Raw genomic sequence first — 17,949 nt, forward strand, 5'->3', positions numbered from 1 at the left:
AATTTGGGGTGTGGAAGAGCTTTGAAGATGTGGGAAGTTAAAAAGAATAAAATAAAATGAAATAATAATAATGATAATAACAATAATAATAAATAATAGTCATTATATAAAAATATATATAAAAATTAAGAGGGTGTTCTTATTAAAGGTGATTGGTGAGTGAAAGATAAGTGAAATTAAATTACCTTGCTTTTAGAGCTGATTATTCGATTAAAATCAAATTGAATAGAACTAAATTAATTAAAATTGAATCAAATCAAATTTTTTAAATTAACTGAATCGATCGAATTTTTAAATAAAAATTAAATTAATAAAATATTAATTAATTTAATATTCAATCAAATTTAATCTAAATAATCAAAATTTTTAAATATTATAAAAAATTTATCAATTCATTAAAAATTTATAAATTTATTAACATAGAAATTTATAAATTATTTTTTTATTTAAATTAATTCAGTTTATTCAGTTTAACTGAATAAAAAATTTTAAAATCAAAACTGAACCAAATTAATTAATTTTTTAAAAAAATAATCAAAATTCTGAAATAACCAAACTGAATTTTTTAATTCGATCAGTTTAATTGATTTATTCAGTTTAACTGATTTTTTTGCTCACCCCTAACCTATGACACTCATCAAATTTGAAAGTTTTGGTTTATTAAAATTTATTTATTTTTAGTTTTATATTATTTATATTTATTCGTTTCAATTTTAATTTTAAAATTTAAAAATCAATTATATTTATCAAATTAAATTATATTACATAAAGTCGATTGATCGATATTTTAAAAAAATTTAAAATCTTAATTATTTTTACTGTCCAATAGCAATCAATTTCTATTTCTATAATTGACTGAATTAATTATTTTTTATTATTAGTTTTATTTATTTGATTTTTATGATAAAATTGTATCTATCCGATTTAATTTAATCATTTTGGTTGATAGCCGTTCGCTCACCTCGATAGATGGCGGAAGTTTTTAAAATTTTTTATTTCTATAAAATTATTTTTCTAATATTCTTAAAATGATATATAAATATGCTTTTTTTTATAATATTAACTTTCTATCGCTGTACAACTCATATAGAAAAAAAAAATGAAAGCTAATCGTGTTTAAATGGGATTGTAAAGTTTATTATCTATTTAAATTTAATTAATTCTGTAACAAAATCTTAATTAGATGTCTTTTGTTTTAATTGAAACAAATTTACCTTTAATTGTTTTCAATTAAGCCTCTACTTTTACATTGAAATAAATTATTTTTAATTATTTTAAATTAAGATATATTTTATTTAAGACTTGATTAACGAGAAGACAATATCCTCCTAATTCACTCTTCAAAAAGAGCTAAACACGTTCTTCAGCCGCCTTTGACTTTTGTTCACACTCTTTTATGGGACGTGCTCAATATTATATTAGCCTTATTGATGATTATTCACATTTTCATAAATATTTTTCTTACTTTATTTTTTGACTACTTATATTAATTTTTTATCATAATCAAAATTTTATATCTTTACGCTAATGAAGAATATATATGTAAGAATTCATCTATGATTTCAAATTTATTTTGATGATCGATGAAAAATATCATAGGACTTATAAATCATCTCTAGAATTATTTGGATGGTAAGAGAAGATAAATTCCTGAATTATTATTAAAAAAAGAAAATATATATAAAAAATCTTGCTACTTATCCTACATCTCCAAGGAGTACTCTCTCACAATTATGGTGCGTTGAAAACTTTCCGGACAAAATGATAATTCCAATGAGACCTCAATGATAATCTTGTTAATTAGGGGCAGAGTTAGAAATTTCATATTGGAAGAGGGAGGAAGAGCCATCCCTCAATCACCCTTCCTCTAGCAAAAGTGATAGATAGAACCTTGTCACCCTTCCTCCTTCAAAGTTTGCAATCAAATGCAAATGAATTTGGAAGGCGAAGACTAAAGCAAAGGGGAAGCATTGATCATTATATATAAGGCTTATCTTGTCACAAATATCTCTCAAGAGTATGAAATAGATTAAGAACTTTATGGTTATATTGCCAAAGAAGTTCATTTGACCTTGCCTCCGAAAATAGTTGGTAATCTCAATTAAGTATATATGGTCTTAAAATTTGAAAATTTTACTTCAATCATGTTGCAATTTGATTTACTCCAAAACAAAAGCAATGATTCTGCATTATTTATTCAAACTTCTTTCGAGATATGATTATCATAGTAGTGAATTTGAAAGGATTCAAACTACCAAAAACATTATATAATGGACAATTTATTGAACCACACACTTGAATTTTATTAATATTTGAATCATGCATCACATTTTCATATTTACTAAATCATGCATCTATTTCCTAAAATACTCCTTCCTTTGTACACACGCTTATCCAACTCACTCGAGCCACTAGAATATATTTAAAATATCAAAAAATGGATCACGTTTTATAGGATTTTGAAAATATTGTTTGTCTCCCTTAAAAAAAGTTAAATTCTTTTAAAATCTCTTAACAGATTAAATAGGGTATAAAATCGAGATTAGAGGACATTTCAACAACCACCCTAGCAGCCCCACACGGTCGGCCTCATGACCATCTGTGAAGAGGTATATCGAGAAGCTGCAGCTGGTCACGATGGAGGAGGGCATTGTCTTGACTTCGTTGAGATTCGACCCTTGCCCCCTTCAACAATTTCACTTCATCGTAACCAACTCAACTATGCCCCGGGGGTGAGATTAGAGGACATGGTTACACTTAGGAGAGTCCCAAGAATATATTGGTTCTAGTTTGAGACAAGCCTAAGTCTATCATTGAATTTTAACTAAAACTCACTAATGGTTATATAGGATCCAGATTCAGAAATTTTTAACTTGGTCCGATTTGCAAGAGTTTAAGGAATACATAAGTATTGTTGTTAAGTAAATATGATATGTTTAAGTATATTAGTGACTTTGTAATAAAATTACATAAGGTTAGATTTTTTAAGAAAAAACTCATAATAGGCTAAATAGGATGTAGAATAAAGGTTCGAGGGCATGATTATACTCAAGAAAATCTCAAGAATATATTGGTCTTAATTTGGATCGAATTTGATAAGTCTAAGGTTATCAGTGACTTTTGGCCAAAACTTATTTATGACTTTAGCCACATCCGAATTCACCCCAAACTAGGACCAATGTACTCCTAGGAGCCTCCTAAGTCTTACCATGCCCTCCATCCGTAGTTTCACATCCTACATAAGCCGTTGTGAGTTTATAAAATTTATTTAATTTAAGTAAATTTAACACAAATTTACTATTAGATTTAGACATATCATATTTACTTAACAACAATACCAATGTGTTCCTAGGACTTTTCTGACTTTGACTACGCCTAAAATTTTAAAACTTGGGTCAAAACTCACTCATCACCTTAGTTACATTAGAATCAACCCAAATTAGGACTAATGTACTTATGGAAACCTCTTGTATCTCACAATACCCAAAATTCCAAATACTAAAGTTTGTATATATAGTCATTAGTGAGTTTTGGTCAAAACTCATTAATGATCTTAGAAGCATCAAAATCAATTCAAACCAAAATCAATGCACTCCTAAGAGTCTCCTGAGTCTCACCATACTCTTAAACCTTAATTCCACAGGCTAGATAGCATGATATAGGTTTTTAAAATTTAGACAACTTTATGTAATTTTGACACAACCTCACTATTGGACTTAGACCTATCATATTTATTCAACAACAGCATGAATGTGTTCCTAGGATACCCTTGACTCTGACCATATCCAAAATTTCAAAATATGAGAGTCAGGAGGACCGGACATTAGGCATCAGAAGTCCTAGTAGGTCAGGAGAACCGAACACTAGATAGTGAAGTCTTAGTGGTTAGAAGGGTCAGACACCAGGAAGAAGATTAAATGAATTGATTTGGAAGAATACTTAATGGGTCAACTGGATCAGACATCAAGTAAAGAAGGAAGTCCCGATGGGTCGATCTAACACTAAGTAGAGAAAGTCTAAACAAGTTAGCTGTACCAGATATTTGATGGGTAAGTGAGGTAAGTATTTCTGAGGCCTTTCAGCTTGGAAGGTAGTGATTACGTATCTCATTTGGGACAAAATACTTAGGTGATGATTTGACTAAAAAATCAATTTGGAGTTCTAAGTCATGATCAAATTGTCATATTGTTTGAATGAAGCATGCAAAAGAATAAAGCATGCATATATAAATATTTCTAACTTTATTTTGCAAGATTATTTCTATTACTGTTGTGCTAACTTTGTTTTACAGAAAAATAAAGTCTTCTATGATCAAAGGATTCGATCTATTGAATAGGATGTTCAGTCGATCGATATTGAGAGGATATGTACATATAAACTTCGATCCAAGCTCAAATGGAAACAAAGAATCAGTCGACTAATCACCAAGATTAGTCTACTAAACTTATATGGAAATAAAGGATTAGATCAGATAGAAAAAGAAACTTTGATGTTTAGTTGACCAATAAGGAGGATCAGTAGACCGATCTAGCAGATTGCGTGGGATTGGTCTGATCGAATTGAACCACCAAAGAAAGAAATAGGATTCAATCGACTGATATGATGTTTAGTCGATCGAAAAAGCCAAAATCAAGCTTGGGCATAGCGGGATCTGATTGGGTTTAGTCCACTGAACATTGTGTTTGGTCGATCAGATAAAAGTTATAAAAGAAGCTGCAAGTTTCAAGGATTTGAACACTAATTCTCTTTGATCCATCTCTTTCACCCACTGCTTTGTTTGTGCAAGTATTGCTATTGACACGCCGAGAGGCTCTCCAACAACCTACGATGAAATTTCATTCTTTAGTTGTCGGTAATTTTTATTACTTGCATTTCATTTAAAGAGATAGTAATGTGTTACTATTCTCTTCTTCTTTTGTAACGAGTTTTTTTTCCTTCTTCGAAAGTTTTTCGAAAGAAAAGTATTTGTTGATTGCTTATATGAAAATGTATTGGTGGGGGAAACACCAGACGATTGAACCTTAGTTTTAATAATGACACTAGGTTCAAGTTAAGTGTGTTGTTGAACTAACATTGTTAATCCACGTGTGCAGGGAGCACAGGTTTGAGCTAAGTCCTAGTTGAGACTAGATATTGGAAAATCTTGTTCTGGAAGATCAAGCAGAAGACTTGGCAGAGTCAAGACACCAGGTGAAAAGTCCATGCAGGGTTAGGAGGATCAAGGGGCATGAAAAAAAATCTAGTCATGTACGATCAGGAGAACCGGAGGACGTGGTGAAGTCTGGGCGGTTAGGAGGACCAAGCCGTAGCAGCAAATCCTGGGGGCTAAGGACAGAGCCGAGCAAAAGTCCAACAAGTCAGGAGGACTTGGTTGACACAAAGTAAAATTTTCCTCAGTGGAGTGGGTCAGGACGCGTTCCCAAAGGCGTCGGTCTAACCTAGGATCTCACTGGAGACCTGAAGTTAAGACCAAGAGATAGTTCTAGGAACTGACTCTCCAATCATTATCTTTGCATGTTATTTGACTAACTTTTAATGCAGGATTGGAGAGATTGAATACTTAGACTCCGAGTGAAGTTTTCCAGAATTTTAGTGTTGGAGTCGACCGCGGAAGTCGATGTAGTTCAAAAGTTCTCCACGTCGGACTAGAGTCGATCTGAGAGGGTACTCGAGTCAATTTGAGCACTAGATAACACAGCAAAGAGGTAAAGGTCATCGGTAAGCTCCACATCGGACTAGAGTCGACCTGAGTAGGGACTCAAGTCGACTTGAGGACGAAGTCACCGCGAAGAAAGTGGATCTACGTTGAGTTGGAGTCGACTTGAGTTTGAGTCAAGTCGACTTGAGCACTCTATAAAAGAAACCTTCGACCAGAAGCTCTGGACAAGATTTTCTATCATTCTACACGACCACTCTATCGAGACGACGACGCCTTGAGCAACCCGGAGCAACCCTAAAGCCGCTGCAATGCCGAATTCACACGAAAATGAAGATCAAGCAACTTCGGCTATTGGGTAACAAGTTTAGTTTAAGTTTGTACATTTTATTAAAAACTTGTTATCGAATTTGAGTTTGTACCGTTCAGCTTGTGTCTGTAAGGAACAAGTCTCATAGTGGATTGCTCGTCGAAAACGATCCAAGATTGTGGGCCTTGGAGTAGCAGCCTTGGGATGTGAACCAAGTAAAAAAATCGACCATGTCCTTGTGCTTGATTTTAATTTACTTCTGCATTCACATTCATATTACTTACGCTTTCGTACTCGCTTCTGCACACTTTTAACTCGTTCGTCGAAAATCGATTGAAAAGCACAAAAGCGCTATTCACCCCCCTCTAGCACTTCTATCGATCCTACAAAATGATCCAAGGGATCGTAGGCATGGTTTGTAAAATCGTAATCTGGATCATAGGATCGCACGATCCTATGATCCAAAAGCACCAATTGCTCCTGGATCATGCATAATTAGTTTTTGTAGTGGAATCGGAGCATGATTGATGGGATTGGTAGAATTGAAGCAGGATCTGTAGGATGAGAGCAGAATTAAAGTAGGATAGGAGCAAGATCAGAGAGGTGATAACTTTTAACTCGAGTTGAACCACGAGACCCACAATATATCAAATCAAAGTTCATTTAGAGAACTATATTTGTTATAGGGTGTAACTCATAACTACCCACTCTTAGGTTCAAATAACATCGTTTAAAGTCTTTTCGGAGGCTCTAAAGAATTTTAGTCCTTTTTCTAAGGTTATTTTCATCTTTTGTATCTTTAGGGTTTAAAAATTATTTAAATATTTGTTTAGTTGATGTTAGGGCATTATCTTTATTTTGAGTTAATATTATTCGGTTAAACCTAGAGAAGAACTCTCTGCGTTTGGGTAATTTTCTTTGTCTTCCTTGAAAATTCTCAGTTAGAATTAGCCTAAGAATAACTGTTATTCTATCCAACGTCTATTACTAGTTAATTTAAATTTGTACATGTAAATAATATCATCGTGGTGTCGAGTGTTGACGGTTGCATATATATATATAAAATTATCAATCTATTTATATATAAATAACTTTTAAAGATATTTTTCTAATTATTAATCGTGTACTATAAAATTTCAAGGGGTTTTGATACAATCATATCGTATGATTTTACGATTTGATCCCAACCAATCCGATCTTGATCCCAAATCGATCTTACATAAGATCACGATCCTACAAACTATGATCATAAACCTTGAAGTAGTAGTTGTTGGACTATGAACTAAGTAACCACCCTTGTTAGTTTTTGTTTTATATTTCCATTGCGACTCTATTTTGTTCTTGTAACAATAAAAGATTATTTTTGAAAGAAGTGATATTTACCCTACTCTATCTCACTTTCCGAGTCTACAATTGGTATCAAAACCTAGATGTTCTGAATAGGTTTAATTGCCTTTTGAGTTTTTGAAAACTTTCTTTTTTTTTAAATATATTTTTGAATCTTTTATTATTATTTCTATATTGCACTGCCCGCCCAAGATTCTAAAAAAGTCTTGGAATACTCTAAGTTTATCTTTGCAAGAAAATGTTTCAATAAGAAGGATTCAGTATCACTCTTCCACCCCTCTTCGACAATAATGACTTCAACTACTAGAAGGGGCAGATGTAATACTTTCTAAAGACAGAGATCAACATGTGGATCATCATCAAGAAGAGTTTCATTCTACCAGTTGACAAATTTAGGGAACCATAAGAAATGAAGAAGTGGACCGCGAATATAAAAAAAAGAATCAATTCGATGCTCGAGCCACAGATACAATATTGTCTGGGCTGACAAAGAACTAAGATGAATCAAACCATTCGATAGTGTTAAGAATCTTTGGGATAAATTGATCAAACTCCATGAAGGAACCACTGATTCAAAGGTAACAAAAAGAGATTTTCTATTAGATTAACTATTTAATTGTCAAATGCAAAGTGGAGAATTTGCAAATCAATTGCACGCAAGGATCAAAGAAATTCTAAATGGACCATACAATCAGACAAACCATTGAAAGTTGCTACATTATAAGGTATGCTTTAAAAGCTTTTTCCTGAAATACATTGTGGGTATCCATGGTTGATGCATACAAAGTGTCTAGGGATTTATCTATGATAAAATTAGATGAACTATTTTATGAATTAGAATTACATGAGCAGGCTAACTTGAATCCACATAAGAAAGGTATAACTTTAATTGTAGGACAAATCAAAAGCAAATAAACCAAGTCAAAATCCCCACTAGAGCCGGAATCGAAAGATGAGTCAAAGTCAGATGAGGAAGATGAAGACTTAACCACAGAAACCATGAACCTAATCTGGATGATGTTCTAGAAGAAGGACTTTACCCAAATGGATATTAAAAAGGTAATCCAGTCAAAAGGAAAGCAAGCAGGTTAAAACAAACCAAACAAGCCTAAATTGAAGGTAACATACTACGGGTGCAACGAAAAGGGACACTATAAGTCTGAGTGTCCCAATTTAAAGGAGGACAAACCTAAGAAGCTAAGGAAGAAGAAAGCACTTAAAGATACCTGAGATGAATATTCATTCTCAGAGTTAACTCAGAAGAACTATACTAGATCAACTTCATAGAACTAATAGTTAAGGAGGAAATAATTGGATCCAAATCAGAACCAGAGTCCGAGTCAGACTGGGACGATGAGGTAACCTTTCCCTTAGTTGATAAATTGTATAGTATAATTGCATGTTTAATAAATAAGTTAGCTAAATCCGATTAACAGGTTAGATCCCTTCTTAAGGAGGTAAAAGACTGGGGGAGATCAACCTAAGTTCTTCAACTAATCGAGTTCAAGAAGAAATCTCAACTCGAGTCCAAAAGCTTGAGGAAGAGAATTCCTTCTCAAAAGGTCAAGCTGAAGAACTTACGATAACATTGGAAAAGTTTACTTCGGACTTCAAATATTTAAATATAATACTTGAAACTCAAAAGGTTGTGTACAATAAATCCGGACTTAGATTCAAGTTTAATACTCAACATAAAACCTATATGTCTTTAGTAAATAGAATTGCTAACAAAAGAGTTCAAGCATGGTTTAAAAATCACACTTAACTAATAAAGTAGGAAACAATCAATATTGGATTTCTAAAGAATAAATTCATTACTTAAATGAACAATATCGAAGTTATGATCCAGGGGAGGGAAAAATAAAATTGTATCTTTGATTTAGGGGAAGAATTTAAATTTTATTATGCTTGATTTGATTGTTTTAATCTTGCTTCAAATGCTATGCTTATTTTATGCTTAATATGGAATGACTATATAGGATAAAGGTACTTAAATCTTGACAATATAGTATCAGGATTAAGTGAGCTGATAGTACATTAGTGACAAAAGTGCATGTCTAGGCTAGATAAGACATATCCTACTTGGTGCGCTTAGTCAGATGGAACTAGCTGAAGCTAAATCACCTAATCCTAAACTAGTTAGACTAAGATTTAGTATTAAGTTAGTTGAATATGTAATTTTTTTTTATTGACTTTGTCTTACAATGTGGTCACTCCAAAGTAGCCCCTGAGCCTCACCATAAACTGAAAGCCAATTTAGGAAATACCTACTTAACTAACTCAAAACTAAACTTGAATCTAACTCAAAGTCAAATTTCTTTCCTTCAAATCATTAATTAATTAAGTAAAATACTTGCATTTCATTTAAAGAGGTAATAGTGTGTTACTATTCTCTTTTTCTTTTGTAATGAGTTTTTATCCTTCTCTGAAAGTTTTTTGGAAGGAGAACATTAGTTATCCTTCTCTGAAAGTTTTTTGGAAGTAGGAGAATATTAGTTGATTGTCTATCAGAAAATGATCTAAGAGATCATAGGCCTTAGAGTAGTAGTCGTTGGATTGTGAATCAAGTAACCACCCTTATTAGCTTTTGTTTTATATATTCGCTGCAACTCTATTTTGTTCTTGTAAAAAGAAAAAAAAATTATTTTTGAAAGAAGCGATATTCACCCCCTCTATCACACTTTCAGAGCCTACAATATTCACTCATCAATAGTACCATTATATTTTTAGGATCCCCTGATTCTAACTATGCTCAAAATTTTATATTCTGCATATTATACAACCATTATGAGTTTAAGCCAAAACTCATTAATGGTTGTACAAACTCTAGAACATGGAATTTTGGGCATAGTGAGGTTCAAGAGGCTCCTAAGAGTACATTAGTCTCAATTTTGATTGATTCTGATATGACTAAGGCTATTAATGAGTTTTGAGTAAAACACATTGACAGTTGTACAATATCCAGATTTTAAATTTCAAATATGGTTAGAGTTAAGAGAGTCCTAGAAATATATTGGTGTTTTAATTAAGTGAATATGATATGCCTAAATCTAACAGTGAGTTTGTGTCAAATTACTCAAATTATATAATTTTAGAAATTCATAACAACCTATCTAGTGTGTGAAACTAAGGTTAGAAGGCATGGTGAGACTCAAGAGGCTTTAGGAGTGTATTGATCATGGTTTGGATTGATTCGAATGTGGCTAAGGCTATCAGTGAGTTTTGGTTAAAACTCACCGATCAAAAGTCACTAATGACCTTAGACTTATTCTATTCAATTCAAATTAAGACCAATGTATTTTTGAGACTCTCTTGAGTGTAACTATGCTCTTTAACCTTTATTCCACACTTTATTTAGCTTGATGTGAGTTTTTTTTTAAAAATTCAATCTTATATAATTTTATTACAAAGTCATCGATAGACTTAGACTTATAATATTCATTCAACAACAATACCTATGTTCTACTAAGACTCTTGCGAATCAAACCATGTTAAAAATATCTAAATTTAGACTCTATGCAACCATCAATGAGTTTTGATTAAAACTCATTAATGGATTTAGACTTGTCAGATTCAATCCAAATTAGAAGCAATGTATTCTTGGGATTCTCCTTAGTGTAACCACACCCTCCAATCTTGATTCCGTACCCTATTTAGTCCACTATGAGATTTTAAAATTTATTAGTTTTTTCAAGGGAGACAAACAATGGCTTCTAAAACCCTATAAAACATTAGCCATTTTTTATGATTTTAAATGTGTTTTTGTGGCCCATGTGTGTCAGATAAGCGCCTATACAACGGAAAGGGTATTTTAGAAAAGAAGTGTATGATTTGATAAATATGAAAGTGTGATGCGTAATTTGTATATTAGTAAAAATCAGATATGCAGTTCACTAAATTATCGTTATATAATTTGCCTTTGAAATGAAACATCTTGGTCCACTTTGTTAATTCTTTTTTTTTTTCTATAGAAATTACATACAAAATGGACTTTTCCCACAAGCTAAGTATGCTTCCAAGCTGTTATCTTAAGCCAATACTTTAGTTGGAATTTAATGGCAAGCTACACCTAACTAATGGAACTCTTTTTTCCAATCCTTCTTCCATTAAAACTTCTCGTTCAAACATAGAGGCCTTTGCTTCCATTAAAATTTCTCCCCTTGAAGTTCAGACAAGCTTCACTCGTATCAAATTTCCTAGCAAGAATACAAAAGTTTCAGTGAAGTTCATACATGAGTCATACATTTGCAGGATGTTTCTGATTGATACACAAGAGCTGAGGTTGCTGAAAGAGATGTCAAGTGAAGACGTACAAATGGTGGATTTTGGTCAAAACAAGCAAGGTCATGAGATGGATCTCTGTTAAGCTAATTGGCCAGAAAACAATCATACGATTAATTTTTATTTTGAAAAATTGAACGAAGAATTTGACTAACTCGAGGTGTAATTTTTTTCCCACATAGTTTCTTCAGCAAAAATGGAAGAAAAAAAAACACACACGCATTTTTCAAGGGAAGTCTGCAGTCATGTCGGTAACAGAGAAGCAGATAAAATTTAGGCAGATCAATAAGTCAGCGAGACAGCAATGAGTGATGAACCAACTGAGGGGCCACTAGGAAGGTGGTCATTTGTGCCACCTTCCTCATTGTTGTTTGATTTGACCCGATTGAATTCTACGCTTTGTTGCTCTATATTGTAAATTGTTGTTCTATAATGTAAATGGGGGTAGAAATAGGGGTAGCCAGATGCTTTCATCAATGCGGATTCTTGAAAAGAATCAGATGTAAATTTCGGAGAAGAATCGGATTATATTGGATCTATTATAATTTTGGAGAAGAATTGTACGACTACAACTATGTCAAAGCTCTAAATAGGAGTAGAGAAGGATGCTAAGTTTTCCTGAAGAGAATCATTACTCTTAGAAATATAACTCGGGCACGATAAGAATAAGGTATTATTTTATGGCATCTTACCTTGTCTAACCTCAAATATATAGTTTATTTTATATTTGATTGCTTATTCAAATCTGCATGAAAAGCAAGGTGGGACTAATATCCAAGAATTTGTCTTTTTCTGGCAAATATGAGAATTTAAAAAGATTTCGTTTCACCAAAGGGAACACACAAAGTAAAATTTCACCAAATGGAACACACAAAGTGTCAAATATGTCAAAAAAGTTGAATAAGCGAACTTAATTAGTCATAAAATAGGAATGAACATGATAAAATTTTAAAATAATTATATAAATCCTCCTATTTTATTTTAGTAGGCTCTTTGTTCTTTGTTATATCTTCATTTATATATTTAATAAATAAATTTATTCACAAACAATAAGCTTATCAAATCGTTTACAGCCCTACTCCCTTCCCCTGTCCCTGCCCCTGCTTTCCAATCAGGTCGCTCCTTCTTCTCCACCCTCGAAGCGAAGCGGCACCATGCACCAATGCCGACACTTCTCCTCTTTCCTTCCGCTAGCTCATCCCTTAGCTGTTGGTTCCATTAGTCGTCGGCCCGAGAGCATCGTACGTGGCGCGCTAAGATGCTATCGATCGCCCTGCAGCTGCTGCACGCACTCACGTGAACAGAAATTCTTCTAATTGTGTGAATGTTTCGACCTTCGGTGCACAAATTTTCCATTCGTTGCGTTCCGATCCCACGCGTTGCATTTCGTCTGATAAAATTATCAACGACGAGCTCAATTTCCAGCCTGATGTTTAGCACGTCTCATAATTCAACGTCCACGAAAATGAGCAGCATGCACCATGTTTCCAGTTTCTGTGCTTTGTTAAATCGATCAAATTAACAAATCCACGAAAGTTTTCCAGAGGATTATTTAATCAGCGTGAGGCTACGTGGAAGACCAAGAATAAAAAAAGGAGCTAAATTTCGGCGTTCATACAAACGTTGACAGAGAACATGGAGTTTGAAGTCAAACTAACCATTGACTTTGAACCGCAGTACATCGATCGATACGATAGCTGACCTGACCAACCGATTTAAAACAGGGCACGAAGAAACGCAACAGGATTTAAAACAGGGCACGAAGAAAGGCAACCTGATTTAATTATTAATTAATCATGGATTGTTCATCTTCATGTATATATGCAATCTACTTCGATCATCCCATTACGATGGCTACTGCTACTGCTACTGCTGCTGCTGTTGCTTCTTGTGCTGTGAGCTTCCATACAAGAACTTGGCGGTGTCGGTGGCAGAGCAGGATGTCGGTGGTGGTGGCGCCCGAGAAATCGGAGGCGGCGATTAAGCTTCGGTCGTCGTCGCCGGTGGCGTCGACGGCGTGCGAGTTGGCGAGCATTTGGAGGAAAATCCAAGGGGCCGACGACTGGGCCGGGCTGTTGGAGCCGCTGAACCCGGTTCTGCGCGATGAGGTGGTGCGCTACGGCGAGCTCGTTACGGCGTGCTACGACGCCTTGGACCTCGACCGGGCCTCGCCCCGCTTCCTCGAGTGCAAGCACGGGAAGAAGCGGTTGCTCCACGAGACCGGCCTCGGCTCCGCCGGCTACGAAATATCCCGGTACATCTACGCGACGGCGCCAGACATCCTCGGCGACGGCGGAGGGCGGTGGATTGGGTACGTGGCGGTGGCGACCGACGAGGTGGCGCGCCGGCTTGGGCGCCGCGACGTGCTCGTGGCCTTCCGGGGCACGGTGACCAAGTCGGAGTGGGCGGCCAATTTGATGAGCTCGCTGACGCCGGCCAGGCTTGACCCGCACGGCCCGCGGCCGGAGGTCATGGTCGAGTCCGGATTCCTTGCTCTCTACACCAATTGCGACAGCCAGCGACGCAGGTGTAAATACATTCTCCACCATTGTTTATCCATTTAATTAAATTAATAAAAAATATATATTTTAAAAAAAAATAGGGATCGAATTGTTGCAGGTTTAGCCATGGGAGCTGCCGCGAGCAGTTACTGAAGGAAGTGGCACGGCTGATGAAGAAGCACGAGGCAGAGGAGATGAGCCTCACATTGGCGGGACACAGCATGGGCTCCGCCCTGGCGCTTCTTCTCGGCTACGACCTGGCGGAGCTGGGGCTCAACTGGCGGGCGGGGCGGAGGCGGCGGTGCCGATCACGGTGTACTCCTACGGGGGGCCGAGGGTAGGGAATTGGGGGTTCAAGGAGCGGTGCGACGAGTTGGGCGTGAAGGTGCTGCGGGTGGTCAACGTGCGGGACCCGGTGACGAAGCTGCCGGGGCTTTTCCTGAACGAGAGCCTCCGGCGATGGGGCGCCACCGCCAGCCAATGCTACGCCCACGTCGGGGTGGAGCTGGCGCTCGACTTCTTCGAGGTGAAGAACCCGGCGTGCGTGCATGACATGGGCAAGTACGTGGCGCTGTTGAAGTGCCGGCGCAGCATTTGCCAGCGGCGGGCCGCCGCCGGCGGTGTTGATTGGGTGGGGAAGGCGGCGAGGTTGCTGAAGAAGAAGATGGAGGAGCTGCCATGGCGGCCGGACGCGGCGCTGTTTGGGAAAGTGGGCAACTGGGTCGATCATTCCAACCGCTCGGTCAATCATTCCAACTGCTCATCTGACATTAATTATAAAATTTAACAATCAAAAACTGGTTTTTCTACTTTGTACAAAGTCAACTCCGAAGTGAGCTATCTATCTTAGAACAGTTTTAATTAAAATCAAGTAAAAATATTTTTAATATAAAACTATAAGCTGACTTAAAATAGCTCGTACGTGGTTCTGAGATCAAACTGTATTGGTTAAAACTGTTTAAAATAAAATAATTTTGGTCCAAACGGTTCTACTCACATTAATTATACATGCTTCCCGATTTACTTTTTCACAAATGATCGTCATGATGAATTTTATTTTTTATTGAAAATTAGGAAATGGAGTTTCAACATGAATACCCAAATACAAGATTGATGTGTAATTTTGAGCTTCAGAATAAACATCTTTTGGGGGAACATGGATTTCACATGTTTGAGGGGGTTTTCAAGCAATCATTTTCAAGTAATAATAATCTTATCTAGTTTTCATGTCAAATAAACACCACGGTCACTTTCTTGCTTAAAAAGAATAAATAGTAGGAGTGTTAGCACATTAATGACATTTAAATATGATAGCGCTTAGGGTCGTTGAAATACTCTAACTCAATTATTTTCGATGTAATCATAGAAATGATCAAAAATTTCATTACGAGTGGTAGCTTTCACACAAAGATCAAAGTTCACTATTTTTTTGTTTTAAGTATCTAATTTTTTGAACTGATTAATTTTGAAAGTGATCAATTTGATTTCAAAAAATTTTTCATTGACCAACAAAATAAATCTAAAAAATAACATGTGGCTCGACATTTACAATCAGACTTTTTGAGAATCAATCTCGAATATTCTTATTTATGCTGCTCATGCCTGGTTGGATTTCACCATCCTTGTACCTGTTCAATATTTAAGTATGAAAATTGTATCTATAAATTCCTATTTGAAAAATACTTCAATAAATTATATGTTCTATTAAGTTGAGTGAAATTTAATACCACATTGTTGTTATAATCATACTCTAATTCTAGTCCTATTAGGATGTTTTGAGGTAGACTTGCCCATGGGCTGGATTTGAATCGGATTTGACCCAGAACTGGAACCGATTCAACGAGCTAGTTACTTGTTGACCTAGTTAAATGGGCCAGAATCATAATTAACCATCTAGGGCCGAGCGGATTATGATTTCAGCTTCAAATTGACCATATATTTCAAATTGCTGATTAAGATTTTTTTTTTTATAATATGGTTGTTGGAACTGTGAAAAGCTGTTTATTTTTTTTGAACAATTAAGATTATTTAACTGATTTTTCGATCAATGACTACGATTTAGTTACTGTTATTCTCTAAACTCTATAATAGACAATTCATTTTATTGATTTCACACCATCTTTACTCTTGTATTTGAATTTTGAAATTTCGATCGTTTCAACTTCAATTCTTCAATTCTAATGGAAGGAGATTCATCTTGGTCTCGAAAGGGCAATAAAAATAGTCACTCAGAATATAGATCTCAATAATATTTAATTTATTGATGTTGAACTAAAGTAATTTTCGACAGCTGAGACACTAGGAAGTATAAAAACTTCTCAGATTCAAGATACTTTACATTTAAAATTATCTATTTTTACTAAATATTTTTTTAAAAAATCATTCTTCCATCCAAAGAATTATGTCCAAAATGTAAATATTACAAAATCTCTTATAAATTCCAATCAGGCATCGGTTATGAGTCATTGAAGTGATATTTCAAATTGAAGTACCCAACGAAATTTAATGCCAAATGTTCTTAAAAATAATTGTCTAGATTTTCATCGACTAGTGGGGTACCAATTCAATTTTATTTAAAGATTCTGATAATAAATTAAGAGAATTATTAATTAGATTTATTTTTATAGAATATCTTTTTTTTAGTTATATTTGAGAGGCGTCCTAAGGCAATCACCTTAGATAATAAACTATTTATTGAATAAATAAAATTACTATTTGAGTGTACATTCTTTATGTATCTGATTAGATCATAAACTCAATTAATGATGTCAATAATACAATGCATAACATGAGAGAAAATATAATTAAATCACAATTAGTGGGTATCTCTACATATATAATTATGTACGTATTAAAATATTCCTTAATCGATGAATTGATGAGATTGGACATCATTAATTTTATAAGATTAATATACGTTAGACTCCTTAGTTTAACTAAGTAGCTAATCCTAACTAATTGGAAACATTGGAATGTTGAGAGTTAACATATGAATGTTGGTTAAGGGTAACTAGTTCATCGAATGTGACCTGCCATAAGACTTCATGTGATTTTATACATGTCTATAAAGATCTCATTGCAGCTCAAGTGTAAGTTTCCTTCGACTTGAGGTATTCAAATCATCTTGGTCATGAAAACTTATACTTTGATATCTTAAGCAAACGTCTCTTCAGAAGTGTGGATCCGGAATGATTGAGTATAAGTTGAAGTGTTCAAAGGTGATTGAGTAGCACACAGAGAATTCACTGCTCATTTTATTAAGAGACATATACCCTAAGGTCACTTGTCAAGATTGTTACTCGTAAGTATTTGGCCAAACTAGAAACACGTTAAGAGGATGGTCTTCTTGGACAGATATTTAAGTAATTTGAATATGTAGAACAAGCTAAGGAAAACTACTTAGGCTAGGTGTGATGTAGTTATAGGTGAGCACCTTCTCATCAAATTAAAAGAAAGGGCCGAGTTCTTTATTCTTTTTTGTCTCTAAAAGAGAACTATCATATCAGTACACCCCGTATATATATTAAGTTCGTAATACCAGTAATTTGCTGCGAATGATAATGGTATTTACGCGCCTAAATAAATATAAATTCCGATAGGGCCGACCGCAACTTACATGTTTAGGGCCGCCTGTATATAATATAAGTTCCCAATACCCAAAAATCTAGTAAAGGAGATAAATAGCCCCTTTGGCCCTGCATTCATAATATAAGTTCTAATCCGCCTGTATATAATATAAGTTCCTCTGCTACCCCTGTATATATATTGGGCAGATAAATAGCCAAAGGGGCTATTTACGAAAGGAGATAAATAGCCCCTTTGGCGTAGACTAATCCGCCTTACTATAATATAAG

General features: G+C 34.9%; 1 pseudogene; it reads left to right on the top strand.

The window, feature by feature from the left end:
• Positions 1-13,444: 13,444 nt before the first annotated feature.
• LOC141829899 (phospholipase A1 EG1, chloroplastic/mitochondrial-like) lies at positions 13,445-14,882 on the top strand (annotated as a pseudogene).
• The last annotated feature ends 3,067 nt before the right edge of the window (positions 14,883-17,949 follow it).

This window comes from Curcuma longa, chromosome 5 (assembly GCF_044706935.1).
Source record: "Curcuma longa cultivar G26 ecotype Majalengka, Jawa Barat chromosome 5, ITB_CL_G26_1.1, whole genome shotgun sequence".
NCBI lineage: Eukaryota > Viridiplantae > Streptophyta > Magnoliopsida > Zingiberales > Zingiberaceae > Curcuma > Curcuma longa.